Raw genomic sequence first — 17,968 nt, forward strand, 5'->3', positions numbered from 1 at the left:
TTCTAGAGAAGTATATTAAACCTATGTTAACAACTCACTCAAACCACCCATTCCACTTAGTAGACTATAGACCTTGACCATTAACAGGAGCAATTGGAGCAATAGTCCTAGTATCAGGACTAGCAAAATGATTCCACCTATTTAATATTAACTTATTCATAATTGGATTTGGAATTACCCTACTAACCATAATTCAATGATGACGAGATGTAGTACGAGAAGGAACATATCAAGGATTACATACAGGATTTGTATCAATTGGATTACGATGAGGAATAATTTTATTTATTTCATCAGAGGTATTATTTTTCGTTTCTTTTTTTTGAGCATTCTTTAGAAGAAGATTAGCACCAACAATTGAACTAGGAATACTATGACCTCCAATAGGAATTCAACCCTTTAACCCTATACAAATTCCATTACTTAATACAGCTATTCTTTTAGCATCAGGAGTAACAGTAACATGAGCACATCATAGTTTAATGGAATCTAATCATACTCAAGCACTACAAGGATTATTCTTCACAGTGTTATTAGGACTATACTTTACAATACTTCAAGCATATGAATATTGAGAAGCACCTTTTACCCTTGCAGATGCAGTTTATGGATCAACATTCTTTGTTGCAACAGGATTCCATGGTTTACACGTAATTATTGGAACAATCTTTTTATCAACATGTCTACTTCGACACTCAATAAATCAATTCTCACCAAGACACCACTTTGGATTTGAAGCAGCAGCATGATACTGACACTTCGTAGACGTAGTATGATTATTCTTATATATCTCTATTTATTGATGAGGTAGATAATTGTTTTTCTAGTAAAAATAGTACATTTGACTTCCAATCAGAAAGCTTGATATAAATCAAGAAAAACAATTCTAATTCTATCCACAAGAGTTTTCATTAGATTTATTATTCCAATAATTGTTATAAACCTGGCAACAACAGTATCAAAAAAATTAATTAATGATCGAGAAAAAAGATCACCATTTGAATGTGGGTTTGATCCAAAAAGATCAGCACGAATACCATTCTCACTACGATTCTTCCTAATCGCAGTAATCTTTTTAATTTTTGATGTAGAAATTGCACTAATTCTACTAATTGTAATTATTTTTAAAACTTCAGACATTATAATCTGAACAGTATCAACAATATTTTTTATTCTAGTTCTATTAGGCGGACTATACCATGAATGAAACCAAGGAGCATTACAATGAGCAGAATAAAGGGTTGTAGTTAAATATAACATTTGGGTTGCATTCAGAAAGTATTGATAATATCAATCAACCTTAAATAGAATAAGAAGCGAAATATTGCAGTCAGTTTCGACCTGAAAGATTGGTATGTACTACCCTTATTCTTATTAATTGAAGCCAAAAAGAGGCGTATTACTGTTAATAATATAATTGAACTATAATAGTTCCAATTAAGGAAATGTAAAGCCAATATGAAAGCTGCTAACTTTTTATATTAGCGGTTAAACTCCGTTAACATTTCTAAAATTTATATAGTTTAAATAAAACATTACATTTTCACTGTAAAAATAATATATCTATATTTATAAATAACTAAAAGTAAAAATACTTCCTTAACATCTCAGTGTCACGCTCTAATTATAAGCTATTTAAGTAAACGAAAAACAATATTACCAAAATAAATATTCAAAAAATAAAAGTTAAAAGATAAATCTTGAAATTAGAATCATATCAACCTTGAATATAACCAATTAAATAAATAAATAATCTATATAAACCTTGACCACCAAGTAATTCACCTCAACCATAATCAAATGACTTAGATGAATAATAACCTATTTTTAAAGGAATATATCTAATAAACTTAGTTGAAAGAAAAGGTATAAATCATATAGAACCAGCAAATCTAACAAAAGAAAGTATACTTAAAGAAAATAAATTATGAGAAAAATCAAAATTAGAAATAAGATAACCTAAATAAGCACCTAAAATAACAACTGTAATAGTTAAAAACTTTAAATAATAAGGTAAAGCAATCACATGAGGAATAGGAAAAATTAATCAAGATAAAAGACTACCACCAAAAACAGCAACAAACAATAGACCAATTATTCCAAATGAAATATAATAACCCTTATCATCAAAAGAAAATCTAGAATAAAAATTATTATCACCAGATATTGAATAATAAGACAAACGAAAAGAATAAGAAGCAGTTAAACCAGTAGAAAAAAAATAAAGAAAAAAAATTAAACAATTAATTCGTCTTAAACAAACCATCTCAAGAATTAAATCCTTCGAATAAAATCCCGCTAAAAAAGGTATTCCACACAAAGATAAACTAGAAACATTAAAACAAACTGAAGTTAAAGGTATGAAATTAACAATTGATCCTATAAAACGAATATCCTGAGAATCCTTCAAATTATGAATTATTGAACCTGCACATATAAATAATAATGCCTTAAATAAAGCATGAGCCAATAAATGAAAAAATGCAAGCTTTGGATAACCCATAGCCAAAATTCTTATTATTAAACCAAGTTGTCTTAAAGTAGAAAGAGCAATAATCTTCTTCAAATCAAATTCAAAATTAGCACCCAATCCAGCCATAAATATAGTTATACAACCAATTAAAAGTAAAAATCAACCACAATTATAGGTATCCAATATTGGTCTAAAACGAATTAATAAATAAACACCAGCAGTAACAAGAGTAGAAGAATGAACTAAAGCAGAAACAGGAGTAGGAGCTGCTATAGCAGCAGGAAGTCATGAAGAGAAAGGAATCTGAGCTCTCTTAGTTATAGCTGCTAAAACAATTAATATAGTAATGAGCTTTATTTCAAAAGAATTAGAAATAAAATCATAATAATAAATATAATTTCAACCACCAAAATTTAACATTCATGCAATAGAAATTAAAATAGAAACATCACCAATACGATTAGAAAGTGCAGTTAATATACCAGCACTATAAGATTTTACATTTTGATAATAAATAACTAAACAATAAGAAACTAAACCTAAACCATCTCAACCCAATAAAATTCTAATTAAATTAGGACTAATTATTAAAAAACCTATAGAAGGAATAAATATTAAAACAATAATAATAAAACGATTTATATTCTTTTCACCAGATATATAATCCTCTCTATAATAAATAACCAAAGAAGAAATATATATAACAAAAGATATAAAAATAAGAGATATTAAATCCAAAATTAAAGTTATAACAACTATAGAACCATTTAAATTGAAAAGCTCTCACTCAACAAAAACTCTATAATCAAATATTAAATAATAAATACCTAAAATAAAAATTATAGTTCTCGAAATAAACAAAGAAAAAAAACTCAAAGAACAAATAGAAAATAAATTCACAGCCTAAGATGAAAAACTTCATATCATTGATTCCACAAAACAATATTTTTAATTAAAATACTTAAGCAAACTAAACAAAGAAATATTCACTCTTTAAACAGAGAATATTTAAAGGCAATCAATGTAAAAGTAAAAGATGATATTCACGAAAATAACCTAGAGAACAAGTATAAACACCAGAATAATAATTCCCATGCTGAGAATAAGAATATATATACAAAGTATAAACAGCTCTAAAAAAAGATAAAAAAATCAAAGCAAAGAATCTAAAAGAAGATCAAGATATAATTCTATTTAATAATCTAATTTCACCTACCAAATTTAAAGAAGGAGGAGCAGCCATATTTGATGATCTTAAAAGAAATCATCATAAAGCCATTCTTGGCATCAAATTAATTATACCCTTGTTAATTAATAATCTTCATCTACCTAAACGTTCATAAATAATATTAGATAAACAAAATAAACCAGAAGAACATAAACCATGACCAACCATTAGAGAAAGAGAACCTACACAACCTCATCAATTCATAGTCATCAATCCACCAATAACCATTCTTATATGAGCAACAGAAGAATATGCAATTAAAGACTTTAAATCAACCTGACGAAAACAAATAAATCTTACAATAACACCCCCAGATAAACCTAAAGATAATCAAAAATAATTAAACTTTAAACCCAAATAAGAAATAACCTTTATAACACGAAAAATACCATAACCACCTAACTTTAATAAAACACAAGCAAGAATTCTTCTACCTGAAATAGGGGCCTCTACATGAGCCTTAGGAAGTCATAAATGAACCAAAAATAAAGGTATCTTAACTAAAAAAGCCAAAATTATAAATACATAAAACATAAAATAATAAGAACCAAAATCAACCAATAAAGGAATATATAAAGTATTAGAAAAATCATAAACCTTAAATAAAACTAATAATAAAGGTAATCTAGCAACCAAAGTATAAAAAATTAAATAAACACCAGCCTGCAAACGCTCAGGTTGATAACCCCAACCCAAAATTAAAAGTAAAGTAGGAACTAATCTAGCCTCAAAAAAAATATAAAAAGAAAGAAGACTTAATCTAGCAAATGAACAATAAAGCATAATTATTAAAATCAAAACCATAAAAACAAAAAATTAGAATGATATGATCTTAAATAAACTGAACCTCTAGCAGTGATTATTAAAGAACAAATCCAAAAACTAAGTAAAATTAAACTAAAAGAAAAATAATCAATACCAAAATAATATCTAATTATATTCAAATCAGCATATGAATAAACACAAATTATAAAAACAAAACTCGACAGAAACATTAAAGAATGAACCAAACATCAACAATTATTTAATAAACAAAGAGGGATCAAAAAAATAGTTATAAATAAATACTTTAACATAAAGATAAACCAAAAGAATTAAAAAAATCATTACCATGAGAACGAATTATTGAAACTAAAATAGAAAGACCTAAAGCACCCTCACAAACAGAAAAAACTAAAAAAATAACAGGAAAAAAATAATCATAATCAAACTCAATAAGAAAAACAATAACTAATATAAATAAAGAAAGAACAATATATTCTAATCTCAAAAGAACCATTAATAAATGTTTACGTTTAGAAGAAAAAACATAAACACCAGCAAAATAAATCAATAAAGAAGTAAAAATAGAGAATATAAACATTAGTTTTAATAGTTTAAAAAAAACGCCGGTCTTGTAAACCGGAAATAAGTCCAGCCCCCACTTTTAAAACTTCAGAGGTGGAAAAGCTTCCATCATCGGTCCCCAAAACCGATATTTTAAATAAACTAACCCCTGAAATGATCAAAATAATAATTATATCATTATCAAATGTAATAAATATTAATTTTATTAAATTAAGACACCCAATATCAATAATGCTTTTTATTATCCTTCAAACATTCCTAGTTGGATTAATAACAGGAACAATAATAGAAAGATATTGATTATCATATATTTTATTTTTAACATTTCTTGGTGGTATACTAGTATTATTTATTTACATTACAAGAATTGCATCAAACGAAATATTTCAGCCTAAATCAATTACTATAATTATTACATTAATAATGTGAGTATTTATCATATAAATATTAATTATTCTAGATATATCTATATTTATAGACTTTTTCAAAAACACCGAAACTATAAATATTGATAATTCAATCAATTATCAAGAAATAACAATATCTTTAGAAAAATTATATAATAGACCAACATTCATTATTACAATAATAATAATAATTTCTTTATTTTTAGCACTACTAGCAGTTGTTAAAATCACCAATATTAATCAGGGACCTATTCGTAAAATAAGATAATTACTAATGAATAAACCCTTACGATTAAGACATCTTTTAATTAAAATTATTAATAACTCTTTAATTGACTTACCTGCCCCAACAAATATTTCATTTTGATGAAATTTTGGATCCCTATTAGGGTTATGTTTGGTAATTCAAATCGCAACTGGACTATTTTTAGCTATACATTATACATCAAATATTGAAATAGCATTCAGTAGTGTAGTACACATCTGCCGAGACGTAAATAATGGTTGAATTATCCGAACCTTACATGCAAATGGAGCATCTATATTTTTTATTTGTATTTACTTACATGTAGGACGGGGAATTTACTACGGATCTTATATATATATACATACCTGAATAATTGGTACAGTGATTTTATTTTTAGTTATAGCAACTGCATTTATAGGATATGTCTTACCCTGAGGCCAAATATCTTTTTGAGGTGCAACAGTAATTACTAATTTATTATCAGCAATCCCATACTTAGGAACAGATTTAGTCCAATGAGTATGAGGAGGATTCGCTGTTGATAATGCAACATTAAATCGATTCTTCACATTCCATTTTGTATTACCATTTATTATTGCTGCTATAGCAGCAATTCATTTATTTTTTCTTCACCAAACAGGATCTAATAATCCTCTTGGACTAAATGGAGATATTGAAAAAATTCCATTCCATCCATACTTTACCTTTAAGGATTCTATTACATTTGTAATAATAACATCATTATTAATTATACTATGTTTAATCAATCCTTACCTATTAGGAGATCCAGATAACTTTGTACCTGCCAACCCATTAGTAACACCAGTTCACATTCAACCAGAGTGATATTTCCTATTTGCATATGCAATTCTACGATCTATCCCTAATAAGTTAGGAGGTGTTATTGCATTATTTTTATCAATTAGAATCTTAATAATTTTACCATTTTATAAAAAACACCATTCCGAGGCATTCAATTTTACCCTATTAATCAAATTTTATTCTGAATTATAGTAGTTGTTGTATGCTTACTAACGTGAATTGGTAAACGACCTGTTGAAGAACCTTATATTATAACAGGTTAAATCTTAACAATTATTTACTTTACATATTTCTTAATTAATGTCCATGTTGCAAACGCATGAGATAAATTAATTAAGGAATAAAGTTAATTAGCTTAGGAAAAGCATATGTTTTGAAAACATAAAATTAGAAGTTTAACTCTTCTATTAACTTTTCTCAAAAAATTTAACTAAACAAATGAGATAAATAAAATCTTTAAACCAACAAAGAAAATAAAAAAATTCAAAGATAAAGGTAAAAAACTTTTTCAAGCTAAGTACATTAATTTATCATAACGAAACCGTGGTAATGTCCCACGAACCCAAATAAAACCAAAAGATATAATAGCAAGCTTAATAAAAAATATAAAAGAATAAAAATCACCGCCTAAAAAATTAAAGCCAATAACATTCTTATGAAGACAATTCTAGTATATTCAGCTAAAAAAATTAAAGTAAAACCACCCGCACCATACTCAATATTAAATCCTGAAACTAACTCAGATTCCCCTTCAGCAAAATCAAAAGGAGTACGATTAGTTTCAGCTAAACAAGAAGCAAAACAAGCTAAAGCTAAAGGAAAAGAAATAATAATAAATCAACAATAAAGCTGATAGTTTATAAAATCAAACATATTAAAACTACCAATTAAAATAATTAAAGACAATAAAATTAAAGCTAAACTAACTTCATAAGAAATTGTTTGAGCAACAGAACGAAGAGAACCTAATAATGAATAATTTGAATTAGAAGATCAACCAGCAATTATAACAGTATAAACACCTAATCTAGTACAACATAAAAAAAATAAAAATCCATAAGAAAAAGAACACATATAAGTTAAATAAGGAAAAATTACTCAAACGGCTAAAGAAATCATTAAATTAAAAACAGGGGAAAAATAATAAAGTAGGTAATTAGATATAATAGGAATTGGCTGCTCCTTACAAATTAACTTAATAGCATCTCTAAATGGCTGAGGAATTCCAACAAAACCTACCTTATTTGGACCCTTTCGAATCAGAATATAACCTAAAACCTTACGCTCTAATAAAGTTAAAAAGGCAACACTAATTAAAACACAAATAACCAATAAAAGAAAATTCAAAATAAATATAAATAAATCATAAAGTATCAATACTATTTGTAGAAAAAATCTACATAAATGAATTCTAAATTCAACACATTAATCTGTCAAAATAGTAAATAAATTAATATTAATCAATATAACAAAAAATATTTTAACCATATGGTCCTTTCGTACTAATATGGATTAATAATCTTAGGATAGAAACCGACCTGGCTCACGCCGGTCTCAACTCAGATCATGTAAGAATTTAAAGGTCGAACAGACCTAATCATTGGGCTCCTGCACCCAAAATTTTTCTTAATCCAACATCGAGGTCGCAATCTGCTTTGTCGATATGAGCTCTCAAAAACAATTACGCTGTTATCCCTAAGGTAACTTAATCTTATGATCATAAATTATGGATCAAAATAACAAACGTAAATAAATGATATAATAATGAAGAGTTTATCTATTCTTCATGTCACTCCAACAAAACATCATCATTAAATATAGAAAGACAAACAAAAAACTATATAAAAGTAAAATGTCAAGCTCTATAGGGTCTTCTCGTCCTAAAGAAGAATTTAAGCCTTTTGACTCAAAAGTTAAATTCAAAAATTTATTAAGAGACAGTTGATTTCTCGTCAAGCCATTCATTCCAGCCACTAATTAAGAGACTAATGATTATGCTACCTTTGCACGGTCAAAATACCGCGGCTCTTTAAAAATACGCTCAGTGAGCAGGCCAGACCTCAAAATATAAACAAGAGGACATGTTTTTGATAAACAGGCGGAAATCAATTTTGCCTAGTTCCTTATAATAAGTTCACAAGGTAAAAATTTTATACAAATAAATATACTAATTCTATCATTATTACAAAAATTTTAAAATTAAAATAATAATCTTAATAAAAAACCTAAAATATTTATAAAATCAAAATAAAAAATAATGAACTAAAACGTAATCTTAAAGATAGCTGGCTTAAAGCTTACTATTATATTTCTATAAAATAAATTATAGGTTATTAACTTCAAAGCTTAAAGAATAAATAAGTTAATATTTTTACTTAAAAAATTAAATAAAAACAAATAACTTTAAAAAATTAAATTTTTTCTTAAGAAACTAGATATCTTGGGAAACGATTAACATCTCATTTCTATAAATAATTTAACAATAATTATGATACATTAACTATAAATAATTTATAAATCAACCCAAATCGAGACAAGTAAAATAAATACTAAAATTTTGATAAACCCTGATACAAAAGGTACAATAAATAAAATCTACTTAAAAAAATTAAAAATAATATTTCATAAAACACTTACATTACCAATAAACTATAATTTAAAAAATCAATTCTATAAAATATACTAAGACAAAAATACCAATTATCAGTTAAATTTAATATTATTATAATTGGATATAATAAATAAAATTATTAATTTAAAATATAAAATATTATAATTAATATAAATAATTATTGTTGATTTATTATTATTTCTTTTCCTTTAGCTTTAGCTTGTTTTGCTTCTTGTTTAGCTGAAACTAATCGTACTCCTTATTATTAGATAATATTTGGTGAAGAAAAAATAAATGCTATAGCAGCAATAATAAATGGTAATACAAAATGGAATGTGAAGAATCGATTTAATGTTGCATTATCAACAGCGAATCCTCCTCATACTCATTGGACTAAATCTGTTCCTAAGTATGGGATTGCTGATAATAAATTAGTAATTACTGTTGCACCTCAAAAAGATATTTGGCCTCAGGGTAAGACATATCCTATAAATGCAGTTGCTATAACTAAAAATAAAATCACTGTACCAATTATTCAGGTATGTATATATATATAAGATCCGTAGTAAATTCCCCGTCCTACATGTAAGTAAATACAAATAAAAAATATAGATGCTCCATTTGCATGTAAGGTTCGGATAATTCAACCATTATTTACGTCTCGGCAGATGTGTACTACACTACTGAATGCTATTTCAATATTTGATGTATAATGTATAGCTAAAAATAGTCCAGTTGCGATTTGAATTACCAAACATAACCCTAATAGGGATCCAAAATTTCATCAAAATGAAATATTTGTTGGGGCAGGTAAGTCAATTAAAGAGTTATTAATAATTTTAATTAAAAGATGTCTTAATCGTAAGGGTTTATTCATTAGTAATTATCTTATTTTACGAATAGGTCCCTGATTAATATTGGTGATTTTAACAACTGCTAGTAGTGCTAAAAATAAAGAAATTATTATTATTATTGTAATAATGAATGTTGGTCTATTATATAATTTTTCTAAAGATATTGTTATTTCTTGATAATTGATTGAATTATCAATATTTATAGTTTCGGTGTTTTTGAAAAAGTCTATAAATATAGATATATCTAGAATAATTAATATTTATATGATAAATACTCACATTATTAATGTAATAATTATAGTAATTGATTTAGGCTGAAATATTTCGTTTGATGCAATTCTTGTAATGTAAATAAATAATACTAGTATACCACCAAGAAATGTTAAAAATAAAATATATGATAATCAATATCTTTCTATTATTGTTCCTGTTATTAATCCAACTAGGAATGTTTGAAGGATAATAAAAAGCATTATTGATATTGGGTGTCTTAATTTAATAAAATTAATATTTATTACATTTGATAATGATATAATTATTATTTTGATCATTTCAGGGGTTAGTTTATTTAAAATATCGGTTTTGGGGACCGATGATGGAAGCTTTTCCACCTCTGAAGTTTTAAAAGTGGGGGCTGGACTTATTTCCGGTTTACAAGACCGGCGTTTTTTTTAAACTATTAAAACTAATGTTTATATTCTCTATTTTTACTTCTTTATTGATTTATTTTGCTGGTGTTTATGTTTTTTCTTCTAAACGTAAACATTTATTAATGGTTCTTTTGAGATTAGAATATATTGTTCTTTCTTTATTTATATTAGTTATTGTTTTTCTTATTGAGTTTGATTATGATTATTTTTTTCCTGTTATTTTTTTAGTTTTTTCTGTTTGTGAGGGTGCTTTAGGTCTTTCTATTTTAGTTTCAATAATTCGTTCTCATGGTAATGATTTTTTTAATTCTTTTGGTTTATCTTTATGTTAAAGTATTTATTTATAACTATTTTTTTGATCCCTCTTTGTTTATTAAATAATTGTTGATGGTTGGTTCATTCTTTAATGTTTCTGTCGAGTTTTGTTTTTATAATTTGTGTTTATTCATATGCTGATTTGAATATAATTAGATATTATTTTGGTATTGATTATTTTTCTTTTAGTTTAATTTTACTTAGTTTTTGGATTTGTTCTTTAATAATCACTGCTAGAGGTTCAGTTTATTTAAGTTCATATCATTCTAATTTTTTTGTTTTTATGGTTTTGATTTTAATAATTATGCTTTATTGTTCATTTGCTTGATTAAGTCTTCTTTCTTTTTATATTTTTTTTAGGCTAGATTAGTTCCTACTTTACTTTTAATTTTGGGTTGGGGTTATCAACCTGAGCGTTTGCAGGCTGGTGTTTATTTAATTTTTTATACTTTGGTTGCTAGATTACCTTTATTATTAGTTTTATTTAAGGTTTATGATTTTTCTAATACTTTATATTTTCCTTTATTGGTTGATTTTGGTTCTTATTATTTTATGTTTTATGTATTTATAATTTTGGCTTTTTTAGTTAAGATACCTATATTTTTGGTTCATTTATGACTTCCTAAGGCTCATGTAGAGGCCCCTATTTCAGGTAGAATAATTCTTGCTGGTGTTTTATTAAAGTTAGGTGGTTATGGTATTTTTCGTGTTATAAAGGTTATTTCTTATTTGGGTTTAAAGTTTAATTATTTTTGATTATCTTTAGGTTTATCTGGGGGTGTTATTGTAAGATTTATTTGTTTTCGTCAGGTTGATTTAAAGTCTTTAATTGCATATTCTTCTGTTGCTCATATAAGAATGGTTATTGGTGGATTGATGACTATGAATTGATGAGGTTGTGTAGGTTCTCTTTCTCTTATGGTTGGTCATGGTTTATGTTCTTCTGGTTTATTTTGTTTATCTAATATTATTTATGAACGTTTAGGTAGACGAAGATTATTAATTAACAAGGGTATAATTAATTTGATGCCAAGAATGGCTTTATGATGATTTCTTTTAAGATCATCAAATATGGCTGCTCCTCCTTCTTTAAATTTGGTAGGTGAAATTAGATTATTAAATAGAATTATATCTTGATCTTCTTTTAGATTCTTTGCTTTGATTTTTTTATCTTTTTTTAGAGCTGTTTATACTTTGTATATATATTCTTATTCTCAGCATGGGAATTATTATTCTGGTGTTTATACTTGTTCTCTTGGTTATTTTCGTGAATATCATCTTTTACTTTTACATTGATTGCCTTTAAATATTCTCTGTTTAAAGGGTGAATATTTCTTTGTTTAGTTTGCTTAAGTATTTTAATTAAAAATATTGTTTTGTGGAATCAATGATATGAAGTATTTCATCTTAGGCCGTGAATTTATTTTCTATTTGTTCTTTGAGTTTTTTTTCTTTGTTTATTTCGAGAACTATAATTTTTATTTTAGGTATTTATTATTTAATAATTGATTATAGAGTTTTTGTTGAGTGAGAGCTTTTCAATTTAAATGGTTCTATAGTTGTTATAACTTTAATTTTGGATTGAATATCTCTTATTTTTATATCTTTTGTTATATATATTTCTTCTTTGGTTATTTATTATAGAGAGGATTATATATCTGGTGAAAAGAATATAAATCGTTTTATTATTATTGTTTTAATATTTATTCTTTCTATAGGTTTTTTAATTATTAGTCCTAATTTAATTAGATTTTTATTGGGTTGAGATGGTTTAGGTTTAGTTTCTTATTGTTTAGTTATTTATTATCAAAATGTAAAATCTTATAGTGCTGGTATATTAACTGCACTTTCTAATCGTATTGGTGATGTTTCTATTTTAATTTCTATTGCATGAATGTTAAATTTTGGTGGTTGAAATTATATTTATTATTATGATTTTATTTCTAATTCTTTTGAAATAAAGCTCATTACTATATTAATTGTTTTAGCAGCTATAACTAAGAGAGCTCAGATTCCTTTCTCTTCATGACTTCCTGCTGCTATAGCAGCTCCTACTCCTGTTTCTGCTTTAGTTCATTCTTCTACTCTTGTTACTGCTGGTATTTATTTATTAATTCGTTTTAGACCAATATTGGATACTTATAATTGTGGTTGATTTTTACTTTTAATTGGTTGTATAACTATATTTATGGCTGGATTGGGTGCTAATTTTGAATTTGATTTGAAGAAGATTATTGCTCTTTCTACTTTAAGACAACTTGGTTTAATAATAAGAATTTTGGCTATGGGTTATCCAAAGCTTGCATTTTTTCATTTATTGGCTCATGCTTTATTTAAGGGATTATTATTTATATGTGCAGGTTCAATAATTCATAATTTGAAGGATTCTCAGGATATTCGTTTTATAGGATCAATTGTTAATTTCATACCTTTAACTTCAGTTTGTTTTAATGTTTCTAGTTTATCTTTGTGTGGAATACCTTTTTTAGCGGGATTTTATTCGAAGGATTTAATTCTTGAGATGGTTTGTTTAAGATGAATTAATTGTTTAATTTTTTTTCTTTATTTTTTTTCTACTGGTTTAACTGCTTCTTATTCTTTTCGTTTGTCTTATTATTCAATATCTGGTGATAATAATTTTTATTCTAGATTTTCTTTTGATGATAAGGGTTATTATATTTCATTTGGAATAATTGGTCTATTGTTTGTTGCTGTTTTTGGTGGTAGTCTTTTATCTTGATTAATTTTTCCTATTCCTCATGTGATTGCTTTACCTTATTATTTAAAGTTTTTAACTATTACAGTTGTTATTTTAGGTGCTTATTTAGGTTATCTTATTTCTAATTTTGATTTTTCTCATAATTTATTTTCTTTAAGTATACTTTCTTTTGTTAGATTTGCTGGTTCTATATGATTTATACCTTTTCTTTCAACTAAGTTTATTAGATATATTCCTTTAAAAATAGGTTATTATTCATCTAAGTCATTTGATTATGGTTGAGGTGAATTACTTGGTGGTCAAGGTTTATATAGATTATTTATTTATTTAATTGGTTATATTCAAGGTTGATATGATTCTAATTTCAAGATTTATCTTTTAACTTTTATTTTTTGAATATTTATTTTGGTAATATTGTTTTTCGTTTACTTAAATAGCTTATAATTAGAGCGTGACACTGAAGATGTTAAGGAAGTATTTTTACTTTTAGGTATTTATAAATATAGATATATTATTTTTACAGTGAAAATGTAATGTTTTATTTAAACTATATAAATTTTAGAAATGTTAACGGAGTTTAACCGCTAATATAAAAAGTTAGCAGCTTTCATATTGGCTTTACATTTCCTTAATTGGAACTATTATAGTTCAATTATATTATTAACAGTAATACGCCTCTTTTTGGCTTCAATTAATAAGAATAAGGGTAGTACATACCAATCTTTCAGGTCGAAACTGACTGCAATATTTCGCTTCTTATTCTATTTAAGGTTGATTGATATTATCAATACTTTTTGAATGCAACCCAAATGTTATATTTAACTACAACCCTTTATTCTGCTCATTGTAATGCTCCTTGGTTTCATTCATGGTATAGTCCGCCTAATAGAACTAGAATAAAAAATATTGTTGATACTGTTCAGATTATAATGTCTGAAGTTTTAAAAATAATTACAATTAGTAGAATTAGTGCAATTTCTACATCAAAAATTAAAAAGATTACTGCGATTAGGAAGAATAGTAGTGAGAATGGTATTCGTGCTGATCTTTTTGGATCAAACCCACATTCAAATGGTGATCTTTTTTCTCGATCATTAATTAATTTTTTTGATAGTGTTGTTGCCAGGATTATAACAATTATTGGAATAATAAATCTAATGAAAACTCTTGTGGATAGAATTAGAATTGTTTTTCTTGATTTATATCAAGCTTTCTGATTGGAAGTCAAATGTACTATTTATACTAGAAAAACAATTATTTACCTCATCAATAAATAGAGATATATAAGAATAATCATACTACGTCTACGAAGTGTCAGTATCATGCTGCTGCTTCAAATCCAAAGTGGTGTCTTGGTGAGAATTGATTTATTGAGTGTCGAAGTAGACATGTTGATAAAAAGATTGTTCCAATAATTACGTGTAAACCATGGAATCCTGTTGCAACAAAGAATGTTGATCCATAAACTGCATCTGCAATGGTAAAAGGTGCTTCTCAATATTCATATGCTTCAAGTATTGTAAAGTATAGTCCTAATAACACTGTGAAGAATAATCCTTGTAGTGCTTGAGTATGATTAGATTCCATTAAACTATGATGTGCTCATGTTACTGTTACTCCTGATGCTAAAAGAATAGCTGTATTAAGTAATGGAATTTGTATAGGGTTAAAGGGTTGAATTCCTATTGGAGGTCATAGTATTCCTAGTTCAATTGTTGGTGCTAATCTTCTTCTAAAGAATGCTCAAAAAAAAAAAACGAAAAATAATACCTCTGATGCAATAAATAAAATTATTCCTCATCGAAATCCAATTGATACAAATCCTGTATGTAATCCTTGATATGTTCCTTCTCGTACTACATCTCGTCATCATTGAATTATGGTTAGTAGGGTAATTCCAAATCCAATTATGAATAAGTTAATATTAAATAGGTGGAATCATTTTGCTAGTCCTGATACTAGGACTATTGCTCCAATTGCTCCTGTTAATGGTCAAGGTCTATAGTCTACTAAGTGGAATGGGTGGTTTGAGTGAGTTGTTAACATAGGTTTAATATACTTCTCTAGAATATAGAGTTCTTAGAATTGAGAAAACATAGGCTTGAATTATTGCTACTGCTGATTCTAGAATTAATAGAAGTATTTGTCCAATAATTAGTAATGAGATTAAGTTTATTGCTATAGATGGTCCTGTGTTTCCTAATAAGGTTAATAATAAGTGTCCTGCAATTATATTTGCTGCCAACGGTACTGCTAATGTACCTGGTCGAATAACATTACTAATTGTTTCAATTAGTACTATAAATGATATTAATGCAGGCGGTGTACCTTGTGGTACAAGGTGTGTAAATATATGATTGGTATGGTTAATTCATCCAAATAATATAAATCTTAGCCATATAGGTAGGGCAATTGCAAATGTTAATGCTAAATGTCTTGTTCTAGTAAAAATATAAGGGAATAATCCTATGAAATTGTTAAATAATATTATAATAAAAATTGAGATGAAAATGAATGTTGTACCATTAAATGATTTTGGTCCAAGAAGTGTTTTAAATTCATTATGTAAGGTTAAATTTAGTTTATTTCAGATAATGTTAATTCGTGATGGTGTAAGTCAAAATAGAGATGGGATTAATAATAGTCCTAGAATTGTTCTAGTTCAATTTAATGATAAATTAAAGATGTTAGTTGATGGGTCAAATGTTGAGAATAGATTTGTTATCATTTTTTATTTCAATTGTTCCTTTTTCTGCTCTTTTAATAAGGTTAGGTTTAAATGAGAAGAAGTTTATTTGATTAAACAAGATTAATGTAGCTGAAAATATAATGAATAGTGAGAATCATATAAGAGGGAATATTTGAGGGATTTGGATATAATTTCCCCATCAGAAGTAGTCGTTAATTTACTATTATTTGGTTTAAGAGACCATTACTTACTTTCAGTCATCTGATGAATTTCAAGGTGTACTAATTTTTTTAGTTACTTTAGATTGACACACTAATGTTATTTATTTTAACTAACTCCTTAAATTATCTTAGATAATCACTTAATAAGTAAATTTACTGAAGTTCTTTCAATTACAATTGGTATAAATCTGTGGTTTGCTCCACAGATTTCTGAGCATTGTCCAAAGAATAATCCAGGTCGATTTATTGTGAATGTTCCTTGATTTAACCGACCTGGCGTTGCATCAATTTTAACCCCTAATGCAGGAACTGCTCATGAGTGTAGAACATCTGATGCTCTTGTTAATACTCGTACTTCTGTATTTATTGGTAGGATTGTTCGGTTATCTACATCTAGCAGTCGAAATCCATCATTTTCTAGGTCTTGTTCTGGTGTTATATAAGTGTCAAATTCTACGTCTGTGAAGTCTGAATATTCATATCTTCAATATCATTGTCGTCCAATGGTTTTAATTGTAATTATTGCATCTACTGAATCATCAAGTAAATATAATAGTCGTAATGATGGAAGGGCAATAAAAATTAATGTAATTGCTGGTAAAGCTGTTCAGATTGTTTGAATTAAATGTCCATGAAGTATATTACGGTTAGTATAGGCAATAAATAATATATAACTTAGGGCATAACCTACAATTACTGTAATTAATAATAATACGACCATAGTATGATCATGAAAGAATGATAATTGCTCCATTAATGGTGAAGCTCCATCTTGAAGAGATAAATTTGATCATGTTGCCATTAATAAATATTTTCTAATAAAAGGTCAAACCTTTATTTGTAGAGCTTAAATCTACTGCACTAATCTGCCATATTAGAATCTAGAGATTAATGGTAATTCTGAGTAACTATGTTCTGCAGGAGGGTTATTTTGTAGTCATTCTGTTGATCTTCATATGTTAGCTCTAAATATAATTGCTCGGTTTGTAACCATTCTTTCTCATATAATTACAATGAATATAATGATTCCTACAATAGAAATTGTACACCCAATTCTTGATACTACGTTTCATGATGTATATGTGTCTGGGTAGTCTGAGTATCGTCGAGGTATTCCTGCTAATCCTAGGAAGTGTTGAGGAAAGAATGTTAAATTTACTCCAATGAATATAATTGTAAATTGGATTTTTAATCATGTATTATTTATAGTTAATCCTGTAAATAGTGGATATCATTGAATGACACCTCCTATAATTGCAAATACTGCTCCTATAGATAATACATAATGAAAGTGGGCTACTACATAATATGTATCATGTAATACAATATCAAGTGATGAATTTGCTAATACTAATCCTGTTAATCCACCAATTGTAAATAGGAAA

The 17,968-nt window shown here is 26.6% G+C and overlaps 1 pseudogene; it reads right to left on the bottom strand.

Moving 5' to 3' along the window:
- Positions 1 to 1,648: 1,648 nt before the first annotated feature.
- On the bottom strand, positions 1,649 to 3,367 carry LOC126356337 (NADH-ubiquinone oxidoreductase chain 5-like; annotated as a pseudogene).
- Between the last annotated feature and the right edge of the window lie 14,601 nt (positions 3,368 to 17,968).

The sequence above is a fragment of the Schistocerca gregaria genome, chromosome 3, assembly GCF_023897955.1.
Source record: "Schistocerca gregaria isolate iqSchGreg1 chromosome 3, iqSchGreg1.2, whole genome shotgun sequence".
NCBI lineage: Eukaryota > Metazoa > Arthropoda > Insecta > Orthoptera > Acrididae > Schistocerca > Schistocerca gregaria.